Raw genomic sequence first — 14,471 nt, 5'->3', positions numbered from 1 at the left:
TTGTAGTATACCACATTAATAAACTAAAGAAGAAAAATCACATGATCATCTGAATTGATGGAGAAAAGCATTTGACAAAATATAACATCCTTTCTTGATAAAAAGCAATCTGAAAGATAGGAATAGAAAGAAACTTTATCAATAAGATAAAGTGCATATATGAAAAACCTACAACTAGCATTGTACTCAATGATGAAAGATTGAAAACTTTCCTACTGAGATCAGGAACAGTACAAAGATGCCCACTCTCTCTACTGTTACTCAATATTATGCTAGAAGTTCCAGTTAGAGCAATTAGGCACAAAAAAGAAAAGGCACCCAAATATGAAAGGAAGAAATATGCTTTCACTATTCACTGATACGATCCTACACTTAGAAAAATGCCCCCAAATTGACAACAAACTATTAGAACTTTTAGACAATTTCAGGAAAGTGGCAGAATAAAAGATTAATACACAAAAATCAACAGCATTTCTATATACTACTAATGGATAATGTGAGGAGGAAGTCAGAAAAAATTCCATTTACAATAGTGACTAAAATAATCAAGTATTTAGGAATAAGCTTAACCAAGGTCATAAAGGACCTGTTTCAGAAAATGATAAAGCATTGCTAAAAGAAACCAAAGATGATCTAAATAAATGAAAGACTATTCCATGTTCATGGGTTGGAAAACTAAATATTAAGATATTGATTCTATCCAAACTGATCCACAGATTTAATGGAATCCCAATAAAAATTCCAACATCCTTCTTTGTAGAATTGGAGAAGCTGATTGTCAAATTTACCTGGAAGGGTTAAGTGTCCCGGAATAGCCAAAAATATCTTTAAAAAGAAGAACAAAGTTGGATGCCTCTCATTTCTTGACTTTAAAGCATATTATCTAGCTACAGGGGTAAAAACAGCATGGTAGTGGGACCAAGGAAATTGAATAGAGAGTTTGGAAATAGATCCTAACATCTATGGGCAAGTGATTTTTGACAAGGCTGTCAAACCTATCCTGCTGGATCAGAACAGTCCATTCAACAAATGGTTCTGGGAAAACTGGATAGCCATGTCTAAAAGAAAGAAAGAAGACCAGTATCTCACACCTTATACAAAAATTAATTCAAAATAGATCAAGGACCTAAATATAAAAGCTAGAACCACAAATTTCCTAGAAGAAAATGTAGGGAAACATCTTCAAGATCTCCTGGTTTATGGTTGAGCAACAAAAGAAAAAATAGATAAATGAGTCTGCCTTAAAATTAAACACTTGTATTTCAAGAGATTTTGTTAAGAAGGTGAAAAGGCAGCCAACTCAGTGGAAAAACATCTTTGGAAGCCACATAACTGATAAGGGTTTGATTTCCACATTATATAAAGAGATCACACAATTTAATGACAAACTGACAAGCAACCCAATTAAAAAATGGACTAAAGACTTGAATAGATTTTTTTTTCTGTAGTGAAAATACAAATGGCCAAAGGAGACATGAAAAGATTCTTGACATCATTAGCTATTAGGGAAATGCAGGTCAAAAATACAATGAGATACCATCTCACACCATATGAAATGTCATTATTAGAAACAGAGCTATAAGGCTTGGAGAGGATGTGAGAAATAGGAACACTCCATCACTGTTTGTGGGAGTGTAAAATGGTGCCACCTCTCTGGAAATCTTTTTGGTGGTTCTTAGGAAACTAAATATAGAACTGCCATATGATCGGCAATCCTGCTACTAGGAATATATTCAGAAGAACTGAAAGTGAGGACACAAAGAGATATTTGCACACTGATATTCATAGCGGCATTATTCACAATTCCTAAAAGATGGAAACAACCAAAGTGTTGGTCAACAGACGAATGGATAAACAAGATGTGGTTTATTCATCTGATGGAATATTACTCAGCTGTAAGAAGAAATCAATTGGGGAAGCACATGACAATATGGAAGAATCTTGAGGACATTATGTTGAGTGAAATAAGCCAGAAACAAAAGGACAACTATTGTATGGTCTCACTGATATGAACTAAATACAGTGAGTAGACTTACGGAGTTGGACTATGAAGTATAGGTTGGTGGGAGATGGAATGTGGGTTGACAGGGGAACTCGATGGTGGATGAATGCAGAATGTTTGCTAAGGGCAACTGTAAATGTGTGGTAATAGATGGACTTAGTGGTAACACAGTATAATCCATGTAAATAATGCTGCTGATTCATGGACGTTATTGAGGCCAAAGTGAGCAGTCTAGGCAAGCTAGTATTAGTTGGAAGACAGCTGGAGGATAACAAGGAATGTAATAGTGAAGTAATAGTGATTTTGGCAGTAGGTGAGGATTGTGGTTAATAATATAAATATGAGAATGTTCTACATGGTGTTAGGAATGTGATGATACATGGGGAAAATATAACAAAGGTAATTTATAGACAGTAGTTAACAACTGTATTAGTCAGCAAAATACCAGAAATTGATTGGTTTTTATAAAGGGCATTTATTTGGGGTGGGAGCTTACAGATACCAGGCCATAAAGCATAAGTTACTTCCCTCACCAAAGTGTATTTGGAGCAAGATGGCTGCCGACTTCTGCAAGGGCTCAGGCTTCCTGGGTTCCTACGTTCCTGGGGCTGGCTTCTCTCTGGGTTCAAGGTTCCTTTCTTCCTAGGGCTTGCTTCTCTTTCTGCTGGGAGCTTACTTGCTGGGGCTCCAGCTTAAGTCTTCAGCATCAAACTCCAACATCAAAACCCTAACATCAGAAACCCTCAACTCTGTTCTTTGCCATGCCCCACCAAGGGATGGGGATTCAATGTCCCAATCATAAGTCAATCATGCCCAGGTACAGATCAGATTACAAACCTAAGCCAATATTTCTTTTTGGAATTCATCAATAATATCAAACTGCTACAACAACATTGTAATATTTTTAAGCAAAAGTGAAGAAGGTACTATATTGATGCTAACGTTTTAGGAACAATGCTTCTATAACTTGTTGAGCTGCCTTTTGTCTGTTATTTTGTTTTGGATTTGAAATAAATTTTGAATAAAAAAATATCCATTCTTACCCCCCCAAAAAGAAAAAAAAAGAGTCATCCATCCAAGCTCAGCTGAAATGCCCTTTTCCTTCGAGTCTATCAGGCTAAAACTACTTTTCCAGCTTGTCGGGCCTTGAATCCAGAGGCTCAGCAGTGCTCCTGGTGGCTGGGGAGGGACAGACGCCCGTGTCCACCCAGGGACTGAAAGTTCACCTGTGGCCGATTTACCTGCAGCTGCTACAGGGGCGGCTTTGTAGAAAGTCCCGGAGCCGCAGCAGGGAGCAGCGACGACTGCGCGGTGGGAGTGAGATTCGAGATGATTCTTACAGAAAGGGAGGATCTCGGCAAATGTGTGAGGAAAGAGGGATGAGGAACGGGTTCAGCGATCCAAAGACAGGGCTGAGCAGGGGGCAGGTGAGACCCCAGGGGATTAGCCAGCCTGGGGCGTGGCTTTGCAGATGGAAAGAAGGCTAAACCCCGCCGTCGGCCAGTAAGGGCCTCCAGGCCGAAGAGAGGCCTGGACGCATTTGAGTTCTGACAGTGAAAATGGGATCAAAGTTCTATATCTGAAAATATTTATGCTAATCTTCTACTTACAGACTTGAGCTCTGGGGACAATTTCCATAAAACACAAAGCACCCTTTCAACTGAAAGAGATTAGCAACTGTTTTCCGCCCCTTCATCCTAGGGTACTTGACCCTTTCCTAAACTAAATACTAGAATTTAGAACTACAAAGAGAAATCGAATTTAGATATAAAGTAAGTGCTGCATAGTGTGTGGAATAAGGCCGGGCTGGAGCACCGCAATGCAGTTCATTCAACCTGCGCGCACGGGGCGTCCACCGAGGCGGGGGCAAGGGCCCTCAGCCTTCACCAAGCTCTCGGGGATTATGTCGACCTGGCAATTATTTTCTCCATTCGCAAGAGGAAAAGAGGCTCGGGAAGCTGGAGTGACTTACCCAAGCCTCCTACTAAGAGGAGTCAGGACCCAAACCTTAAAAAAGTAGATTACATCGGGCGCTCTCGACCTGTGCGGCTTTTGAACGCGGGGCGCGCTGTGTGCCGGGACAGGAGCAGAGCTCATGCCAACGCGGCCACGGCACGGGCTTCACGGGCCGTTGTGCTCCCTTGTCCTCTCTCTAAGTTGGGAAGTGTAGCTTTCGACCACCAACGCCAAGGAGTTCTGCTACACCGACCCGGCTGGCGAGCTCGGGGCTTGCATGGAGAGGGCCTGCAGAGCGCAGGTCTGCGCCTTCTCCAGTTCCTGAGACGCTCTGAGGTCGGGTGTTCTCTGTTCGCTAGAGCTCCAGCCTCCTTTCCGGTGGCCCACCACGGCGTTGTATCTCCGTGCAGCGTGACTGGGGGAAGCACACGTGGCGGGGAAATGGAGACCGGCCACTGCTCTCCATCGGGCGCTTTGGAATCAGAAACCCAAATTCATGTTTATGGACTTACTGATGCCTGCAGAATTTTTACATATGAACATAGAGTGTATTATGAAATGAAACTGAACAAGACTGAGAACAGTGGTTTATTTTTTAAGTTGGGGATGATGTGCTTTCTAATTTTTCATTAAATGCACCCAATTTTGAAACATAGTCAATATGCTAATTAAATCGTGAACTCGAGATCCCTTGCAGCAAATAATGAAGATTCAGAAGTTAACTAGAAAAGATCATTAAGAGTCTTATAGAAATATATGGAAAGACAATATTCCTGGCAATGGGTAATATCCCAGCAATCAAAGCAATTAGAAGTCTGATTTGATTAAACCACAGAGGGTGTGTGTTCTTATTTATTTACCCCATATTTATTTAACACCAACTGCATGTCCAAAACTGAACTGTTTGTGAATATTATTTGGACTAGACTATTTTTTCTGTGGGGAGCTTCAGTTTCAGTGTAGGAAAATGGCTTTTGTTCGCTGAGGGTTTCTTTAGAACTATTTCCTAGCCATGGAAATTAACCTGTTAGAATGAAGTTCAGACACCTAACCCGTGGTTGTAAGCCTACTGACTGGGAAAGCCATATTCTAGAAGATGTAAATGGCACTACACTTTGATTACTCACCAGCAGATGTAGACCGATAAAAAGCATTAGGAGGGAATCAACGTCCTCCCTGCTCTCGTTCAGAACTCTGCAAACAAACAGCAGGAAGGGCCATTTTTCCCTACGAGGGGAAGCCCTTGTGAATATTTTTTAAGTCCACAAGCAGCCAGGCTGGCGAGCAGCTGAGGTGACAGACGCGTGCCGCACACCTGTCTGGGCAGCTCTCGGAAGACAAGTTCACCTCCCCTGAGAAAGCTCATTAAAAACTAGCAGCTCTCAGGGATTTTACCGCACCAATCAACCTCGGCCGCAGAGGAGTCTGACCTCACCCAGATTCATGGGCCTTCTGGGTTTGACTTTACCTACCAGCGACAGGAATTGATCTCAAAGGCTCTAAAGTTAGCCTGGACATCCAAGAGCCGCGACGCCGTGGCCGGGCACCGCCGCTGCTTCCCAGGGGCTGCCCCTGGGGTGGGACGCAGCCCCCGCAGGGTGGGCCACCCGGCCCTGCAGAGCCGACCTCCTCAGGGCGAGGCGGGCGCTGGGGTGGCGTCCGGGAGCCGGTTCTGCCCAGACCCAACGTGATTTAAGTCGCCCGCCGTGCGGTCGCAGATGACCTTTCAGTTAAGGAGGGTCGCTGGCGTCCTGGCCAACTCGGAACGTGGCTCGTAGGCCGCTCAGGGCGGCTGGAAGCACCAGCGACGCAGCCCCGCGGCCGCCCCAAGCCCCCGCCGGCCGGTGTCCCTCATCCGCGGTGTGAGGGCGGGCAGCTTCTGCGCTGAAGCTGCAATCCGCTGCCTTCAAGTTCTCAGAAATAACGACTTTTTAAAAGCGCTTCCTTTCACTTGTACGGAGCAGCGTCTGCACAGGCCAAGGGAAAGGCGGTCATTACGTGGGAATCAAAGAAGAACAAATCGACTCCCCACCCTCTCTTTAGTAATGGGAATCCGAGGATTCCGCGCTGTTGAATTGTCCTCATTCTCTCTTTCTTCCTTTGGCCTGCGCCGCCGAAGCCTCAGGCCAGGACAGTGAAAGGCTTGGTTGAGGCTGTGAGCTGCGAGGAAGTCGCGGGGCTGCCTGGCAAACGTGACTGGAGGGTGCAGCGGTCCCTCTGGCCAGATAAATACTAGAAAGACCTCATCTTTTTAAAAACTTTTTATTTATTTATTTATTTTTCAGAAAGACCTCATCTTGTGGAACTCTCACGTGTCCCCAGAAGCAACGGCCTGAATCAAGGGAAGACGGGTGCCGTGGGTTCTGTCGGCCACCTCGTGCCCTCCCTCACTGACCTCCTGGTTTCGGGCAGCGAAGGTGCTGCAGCTGGGGAGCCCGGCTGGGCCACCGCGGGCCGGAACCTGGCCAGGTGGGCCCTCGAGGTCGGGGCTCCTGTGGGACGGCTGCCCGCGCCCCAGACTGCCCGGCCTGAAGCCGGTTCCAGCCCCGCATACCCAGCGGCCCAGCGGCTCCGGGAGGAGAAGCTGCGCGGGCTGCAGGCGGCATCACTGCCTCCGCCCGCACCTGGGCATCTCCTGCATGCACAGGTGTGGAGCCCCGAGCCCCTTCTGTAGCGCCCCTCTTTCCCACCGCGCAGCTCCACAGGCGGCCCAAGGCAGAAAGGGAGAACAACTGTAATGGAGGCTGCTGTCCAGAGACCGGGCCAGGAGACAGGGACAGAGAGAAACAGAGACCGTGCAAGGAGACAGGCCTGCCTAGGTGGTCGGGGGGTGGGGAGGAGAGAGAGACAGAGAGAGACAGAGACAGACAGAGAGACAGAGAGAGACAGAGACCGTGCAAGGAGACAGGCCTGCCTGGGTGGTCGGCGGGGGGGGAGAGAGAGACAGAGACAGACAGAGACAGACAGAGAGACAGAGAGAAACAGAGACCGTGCAAGGAGACAGGCCTGCCTGGGTGGTTGGGGGGTGGGGGGAGAGAGACAGAGACAGACAGAGACAGAGAGACAGTGAGAAACAGAGACCGTGCAAGGAGACAGGCCTGCCTGGGCGGTCGGGGGGTGGGGGGAGAGAGAGACAGAGACAGACAGAGACAGACAGAGAGACAGAGAGAGACAGAGACCGTGCAAGGAGACAGGCCTGCCTGGGCGGTCGGGGGGTGGGGGGAGAGAGAGACAGAGACAGACAGAGACAGACAGAGAGACAGAGAGAAACAGAGACCGTGCAAGGAGACAGGCCTGGCTGGGTGGTCGGGGGGGGGAGAGAGAGACAGAGACAGACAGAGATAGACAGAGAGACAGAGAGAGACAGAGACCATGCAAGGAGACAGGCCTGCCTGGGCGGTCGGGGGTGGGGGAGAGAGACAGAGAGAGACAGAGACAGACAGAGAGACAGAGAGAGACAGAGACCGTGCAAGGAGACAGGCCTGCCTGGGCGGTCGGGGGTGGGGGAGAGAGACAGAGAGAGACAGACAGAGAGACAGAGAGAGACAGAGACCGTGCAAGGAGACAGGCCTGCCTGGGTGGTCGGGGGGTGGGGAGGAGAGAGAGACAGAGAGAGACAGAGAGAGACAGAGAGAGACAGAGAGACAGAGAGAGAAACAGAGAGACAGAGACAGACAGAGAGACAGACAGAGAGACAGAGAGAAACAGAGACTGTGCAAGGAGACAGGCCTGCCTGGGTGGTCGGGGGGTGGAGGGAGAGAGAGAGAGAGAGACAGAGACAGAGAGACAGAGAGAGACAGAGAGACAGAGAGACAGAGAGAGACAGAGACAGAGAGACAGGGAGACAGAAAGACAGAGACAGAGAGAGACAGAGAGAGAGGGAGGAAGAGAGGGAGAGAGACAGAAAGAGACAGAGACAGAGAGACAGAGAGAGACAGGGAGAGACAGAGAAAGAGACAGAGAGAGAGGGAGGAAGAGAGGGAGAGAGAGAGACAGAGAGAGTAAAGAGAGACAGAGAGAATAAAAGAGAGAGAAATAGAGACAGAGAGGGGTTAGGGAGCCGGGTGAGCCTCCCTGCTTAAGGGCATTTGCAGCCTTAACTCCATCCTTAACTTCAAGCCCTTTGCCCTGTGCCCGGCACGTTCAGCGGTTCCAGGAATTAGGAAGTGCCCCTTGCTGTGGGTTGGGGCTGTTTTAGTTTTCCAGCTGCTGAAAAGAATACTGTAAACAATGGGTATTTATTGGCTCCTGGTTTGAGGCTCGCAGTCCAAAACCGAGGTGTCTCCAAGGCGATGCTTCCTCCCAAAGCCCGCTCGTTCTGCTGCCTGTGGGCGCGCAGAGGTCCCAGCTTCTCCACGCGGCGTGCACGGGGCGTCTCCCTGCTCTCCCTTCAGCCTGCTCGCTTCCGGCTTCTGGCCGCTCCCGGCTCTCTTGCTGTGTCCAATTCCCTTGGCTTCCCCGGCTTCGGCCTAGCTGGTGAAGACCAGTTTGGCCACCACCGCGCTAGGAGCTGAGGTCCTCGAGGGTCCAGCCTACGGACACGCTCCCACCCTCAGACAGGGGCGGGCCCACAAGTGCCTGTGTGGGGACACGCCTCCGTCCCAGCAGGCCGCACTGGGCTCACGCCGGCCTCGCTGTGGCCCGACAGCGACTCTCACTCATTTCCAGGTGTCTTCCTTCTGGTGCAGTTAGAAGGGGTAGAGCTGACAAGGGCTCACGGCTCCCGGGTGCCTGGTTATCGTGCATGGACGGATGCTTTGCAGAGCCATGCACACGTCACTCCCGTTTTCCCACTCCACGAGGCACCCCACGTGATGACTTCACGATGAGAGAGATGGGGTTCCCCGAGATCAGCCACCTTTCTTACACGCACCAGTTAGTAACTGTTAGAATTTGGATTTAAATGCAGTCGTTTCTGACTTGAAACCCTAAATTCCGCAAAACATACATTTAAGAAGTATTTGCACATTGTCAGGAATTAAACTAAGAAGCAAGAAAAGTGAATTACTATCCAGAGAAATGCGCTGGCAATAACTTCCTGCAGTGGGCACCTAGGTGAGATTCGGGGTACTTCCTGTCGCCCCTTGTCTTTCAGGCTGAAACAGTGAGACTCCACCACTTAAGCGCTCATTACCATTTTTGTTTTCCAATGTTCCAAAGTCCATATTTACAAATTTATTTTGAAATCCTCCGGAGGATGCCCCTGCTGAGTGCCAGGGGCCGTGCGGGTTGTGCTGTGGGCACGAGCCGTGGGTGCTCGCTGCGGCCGGGGGAAGGGCTGGCGTTGGGTACCTCCGTGGGCGGGTGAGCGCTCCCCCCAGCGATGGCGCCAGCGCGGCTCCCGCCCTCCACGCCTCCGCCCGTCTCCCTGCTTGAGGACTGCTCCTGGCACCAAATCCCCTGGCAGGTGTGTGCCCCTGCACTGCTCATCCGGAAACCAGGGAACCGACGCGAATCTGCTCAACGTGAGCAAATGCCCTTTGTTCTAGAAAATCACCTCTAGTTTGGGGGACGCTTCATGAGCACGACGGTGGAAACCTCCTTGCGGCAGGTGGTCACATCTGGACTGCAGGTGATAACTGGGCCACGAGAACTAAAAACTCGAGGTTGTCCCAACACCCTCCTGCCTCAGTTACACTCTTTTTCTTCATAAATCTTCCTGGAGCAGTGGCCAGTGTAGCAAAGCTTTATATAGGACACTGTCCTGCGTGGCGGGGGGCCCTACAAGTGGGGGTGAAAGAAGACGGTGGGAGCGAGGGCCGGCAAAGGCAGGTAACCGTTAGGTATCTAATGAACAACTTCACTTCCAAATAACTAAAACGCAGTTCGCTATAGCTCAATTTTCATTATTATCATGATATCTACTATTGCCTCATGAAATGTTCAACTATTTTGGGGTGAAAATGGAACTATAAGTCAATATACGTTTTTTAAACATCTAACATTCTTTTAGCAATTGCTTTTATCACGTTACAGTTTTTTGCAATTATCAAGTTGAAGGTCTGGATTTTATATATGCTGATTAGAGAAATAGAAGAGAGGGAAGCATTAGTTTCAAAGGTTCAATTTAAATGAATCTCAAAAAGTACTTGTTTGCAGAATTCATATTGAATAAAAGTATCTGCCACAAGGCACGTACTTTCAGGCCACGGCCCATGTGGACAGTCCCGTGGCTCCGTCTTCACAGCAGCAGGGCAGGCCCGGGGCAGCTCTGACTTACAGACCGCTCCAGCTGGTGGAAGATAGGCTGATTGTCCTGTTGTTGTCATCCACGGAATAGTGACTGCTTACAAGCAGATTTCATGCTGCACATTAGGCATTTATTAGAAAAAAATGTCCTCACTGAGCGGTGAAAGCATTTCAGGAAAATCCATTCATTCAGAACAAATATTATTCCTGGTTTTGAGTTGGAGGAAATATGAACGCCTTTAATTTTTGGTTCCGTTGCCCAAGGTTGCACAGCCCCTGACCCTGGCACAAGGCAGAGGGAAAGGCGCAAGTGGAGTGTTTTGCAGAGCCTGGTTTTTGAGGGTGAGTTGATTGACACCACGAAAAAGAGGCCAATGACTTGCTTTCTGTGCGTCTGGTATTTGTCAGTTCCTGGTGATTCTGGTTAGGCTGTGATTTCCTCCGCGATGCGCTGCGCGCAGGTGTCTCCCGACTTCATGCGCTCGGGGCCTTTCACCTCAAGTCCACGCGGGCCCAGCAGGACAGGCTCGCGCAGGGGACGCAGCAAGTGCGTGGGCAACGCCCACGGGAAAGACACCTGGAGCCACTGCGCCAGCCAGAGGGGCCCCTGGTGGCGGAGCGGGGCGCCAGGCCCTCGGTGCCGCGGGCGCGGGTGGGTGTGCAGGGCCCGCTCCCCGCGGGGCATGGCTGCGTGGAAGGCCGCACTCGCGGGGGCGGGGGCGAGGCCAGCCTGGCCTGGTGGGGACCCGCTGCCGCTTGGGGTTCTTCAGCAGGCACTCACTGCAGCGGACCCCCGAGACTCTTGGTTTTCGTGGGGGAGGCTGGCCTGCGCCTCTGAGACCCACCCCAGGGGGTGCCGGGGGCTCCCCAAATCCTCACCCGCTCTAAGCACTGGCTGAGATGAGTCACTCCAGCGTGACGCTCCTTTCTGTTATCTTTCTCCTAAGACTGTTCCACTGAAGAGTCATGCCGTCTTCACGAGTGGGGAGTTACCTTGCTGCTGCTCAGAAACAGTCTTCTTAAGATCCGAAGACTGCGGTGTTGGCGCTGTCTTCCAGCCTGGAGTTTACTGATCTCCTGGACCCCTGGGGTCTGAAATCAGCATTGAGCATCACGATGGCAGGGAAAGCAGCGAGGCCCTCCTTCCGTGGACGCCTAGAAGCTGCTGGAGCTATCGGAGACCTTCAAGGGGGGTAACGTGATTAGAACACTGTCATGTTAAAACCCAGGTTTCACAGTGAGATAGAGGAGCCATGACCTCAAACGGTCGCACTCCTCCTCTGCCATGTGATTAGCCACGTTCTGAATGGGGAGTCCTACTTGGTGATGACACAGGATTGGGTATTTCTGAGGACGTTCTAGCCTGTAGCTTTTTTAACATAATAAAATCCAGACAGTGGCATGCTTTTGCCCTTGAAATTTGACATCACTTTATAATTATACCTTCAGGAAGTAAAATACCTCCCTTGCTTCCTTTTTAGAGCTTCTTTCTTTCATTTTCTCTTCCCCCACCCCTTCCCGCAATTAGGGTGCTGTTTCAGATGACGGTGGTCCTGAATCCTGGAGTCTGAATTGCAAGCAAGCTTTGTGCTATACTAGAAATTGATAAAATATAAGTTTTTCTAGAGTTTATTTCCAACAAAATAGAAATTGTATGAAAATATACACTACATCCCACATTAAGCAGAAAGTAGACAATTTTTAAAAAAAAGATTTAATTAATTAATTAATTAATTAATTTATTTATTTCTCTCCTCTTCTCCCCCACCATGGTTGTCTGTTCTCTGTGTCTATTTGCTGCGTCTTATTTCTTTGTCCACTTCTGTTGTTGTCAGAGGCAGGGGAATCTGTGTCTCTTTTTGTTGCGTCTTCTTGCTGCATCAGCTCTCCGTGTGTGCGGCGCCATTCCTGGGCAGGCTACACTTTCTTTCGCACTGGGTGGCTCTCCTTATGGGGTGCACTCCTTGTGCATGGGGCTCCCCTATGCGGGGGACACCCCTGCGTGTCAGGGCACTCCTTGCACGCATCAGCAATGCGCATGGGCCAGCTCCACACGGGTGAAGGAGGCCCGGGGTTTGAACCGCGGACCTCCCATGTGGTAGATGGACAAGTCCGTTTCCCGAAAGCAGACAATTAGTAACAGACATTTCAAAATAAGTATCTATGTACAATTTGTTTCCATTCTCACAAAAATTAATATTTAACCATGTATTTTAACCTTTGTTAATGCTAATTGAGACATCTTTCTTTTAAGCCACTGCTAGTTCTAAACTTAGAAGCTCTGCTTTGTCTTTTATGGAAATAGGTTTTGTTGTTTTAAAGTCTTTATGACTCACCCACCAAATAGAATTTTATAATAATAGCCAGTAACACGTGATTATTTAATCAATTATAGCTTAATGTGTGTGGTTTTAATTTGCAAAGTACCCAAGGAGATTTATTGAAAGACACTTTGCAGTTGTAAGAAATAACACAGAGCGAGCTCGTGCCCCCTTTGTTGAGCTCCCCAGCTGAGGGACAGTGTCACAGCCCATCTAGACACTGACACAACCCACTGACTGTGTTCGTATTTCACCAGTTTTACAGACACTCATCTGTGGTGTGTATTTACTTCCACGGCATTTATAGGTGTGCGTGACTATGAAGAAACACAATGTTTCCATCTCAAGGGTCCCTGGGGTTGCCCTTTTACAGCACAGCTCCCTCTTCCTTCTACGCATTGAACCCTACTAACCACTCATCTTTTCTGCATCTTAAGAATTTTCTCATCTCAAGAATGTCAAATAAATGGAAACATACTGTATGATCATTTTGCAATTGGATCCCCGCCCCCCTCCCCATATAGCCTGGAAAGCCCAGGGGAAAGAAAAGAGGAATGAGGCAGACTGAGTGTTGCCGAGTGTGTCAGAGTTAGTTTCTTTTTACTGCCAAGTAGTATTCCATGGTGTGGATATATCTCAGTTTGTTTAAACATTCACCTTTTGAAGGACATTTGGGCTATTTCCAGTGTATGGCTATTACAAATAAAGCTGTGTGAACACTGTGTACTGGTTTTGGTGTAAATGTACGTTTTCATTTCTTTGGAATAAATGCCCAGGAGTGGAATTGCGGGGTACCTTGGCGAGTAGATGGTGTCCAATTGCATGGCCTGGTTGTGCTGTGAGGGTATTTCATGGATGACTTTGCGTCTGTGGTCGCTTGGTTGCATCTATGGTGAATTTTATCTATAATCAACAAAGGAGATTGCCCTCAGCAGTGAGGGAATCTCTTTAACCAGTAGTTGGAGGTCAAAGCCAGAATTGAGAATTTCAGAAGTCAGAAAGAAAGGTGGGGGCTGAGCTTATTGATTTGAAATCTTCCATCTTTTAAAATGTTAGCTTACCTGACAGCCTTCATGTTACTCAAATGTGGCCAGTCTCGAAGCCTAACTCAGCATCTAAATGCAATGCCTTCCCCCCAGCGTGGGACATGACATCCGGGGATGAGCCTCCCTGGCACCGAGGGATCACTATCAACTAACAACTGATAATGCAACTGGAAAATGACCTTGAATTGAAGGTTCGATGCGGATCAGTAGAATATCCCTGTCTACATAGAATAATATGACTTTAAAATGCTGTTTGACCTAATGTAAGGGGGAAATAGAAAGGAGAAATGAGTTTATATGGCTATGAGTCTCTAAAAAAAAGAGTCTGGAGGCTGTCAGAAGGATTGCCCTTATGCACAACTGAGCAGAGTCTAAGAGACAGATAAAGTAGATACAATCCCCAGGTATTGGTTCCTTTGAGGGCTAAAGGGACCCACGGGTTCTATGGTCATGGCAGATAGGGTTCACTGCCATGTCAGATGGCCCTTCTTTGGAGCTGGTGTTTCTGTGTGATGAAACTGGACCCAGACGGGATCTCTTTTCATAAGACTATCATGCTACTTTACTGGAATTGTATTTGGTATCGGGGTTTAAGATATATTTAGGGGATTGAATCTTTTTACTGACAATATCATAGCCAGGCCCTGAGCCTCAACAGACTCCAGCTCCTACAATCTGATTTATTGGACTCACCTCACTCAGCTAAGATGGAGTTGAAGAAGGACAACCACCACACCATGGAGCCTAGAGTGCCTACAACTGAAAGCAGGAGGATTGCATCCAGTATCCATGTGGAATCTGAGCCTCCTCTTGACATAGAGGTGCAACAGACACAACCAATCCAAGGTCCACAGAGAAAAGGTGGCATTGGAGTGGGAAAAGTGGACATGGTGGCTGATGGGTATGGGGAATGGCAGGAAGAGATGAGATGTGGAGGCGCCTTTGGGACTTGGAGTT

The 14,471-nt window shown here is 48.3% G+C and overlaps 1 long non-coding RNA gene across 1 annotated transcript; it reads left to right on the top strand.

Annotated features, from left to right (window-relative positions):
- Positions 1-10,411: 10,411 nt before the first annotated feature.
- Positions 10,412-13,190, top strand: LOC131273723 (uncharacterized). The gene is made up of 2 exons (XR_009181000.1): positions 10,412-10,489; positions 11,095-13,190. It is a non-coding gene; the product is annotated as an uncharacterized lncRNA (long non-coding RNA).
- Positions 13,191-14,471: the final 1,281 nt, after the last annotated feature.

The sequence above is a fragment of the Dasypus novemcinctus genome, chromosome 16 (genome assembly GCF_030445035.2).
Source record: "Dasypus novemcinctus isolate mDasNov1 chromosome 16, mDasNov1.1.hap2, whole genome shotgun sequence".
Lineage (NCBI taxonomy): Eukaryota > Metazoa > Chordata > Mammalia > Cingulata > Dasypodidae > Dasypus > Dasypus novemcinctus.
Note: the sequence above shows the minus strand (reverse complement) of the source record. Positions and strands in the feature narration are given on the sequence as shown.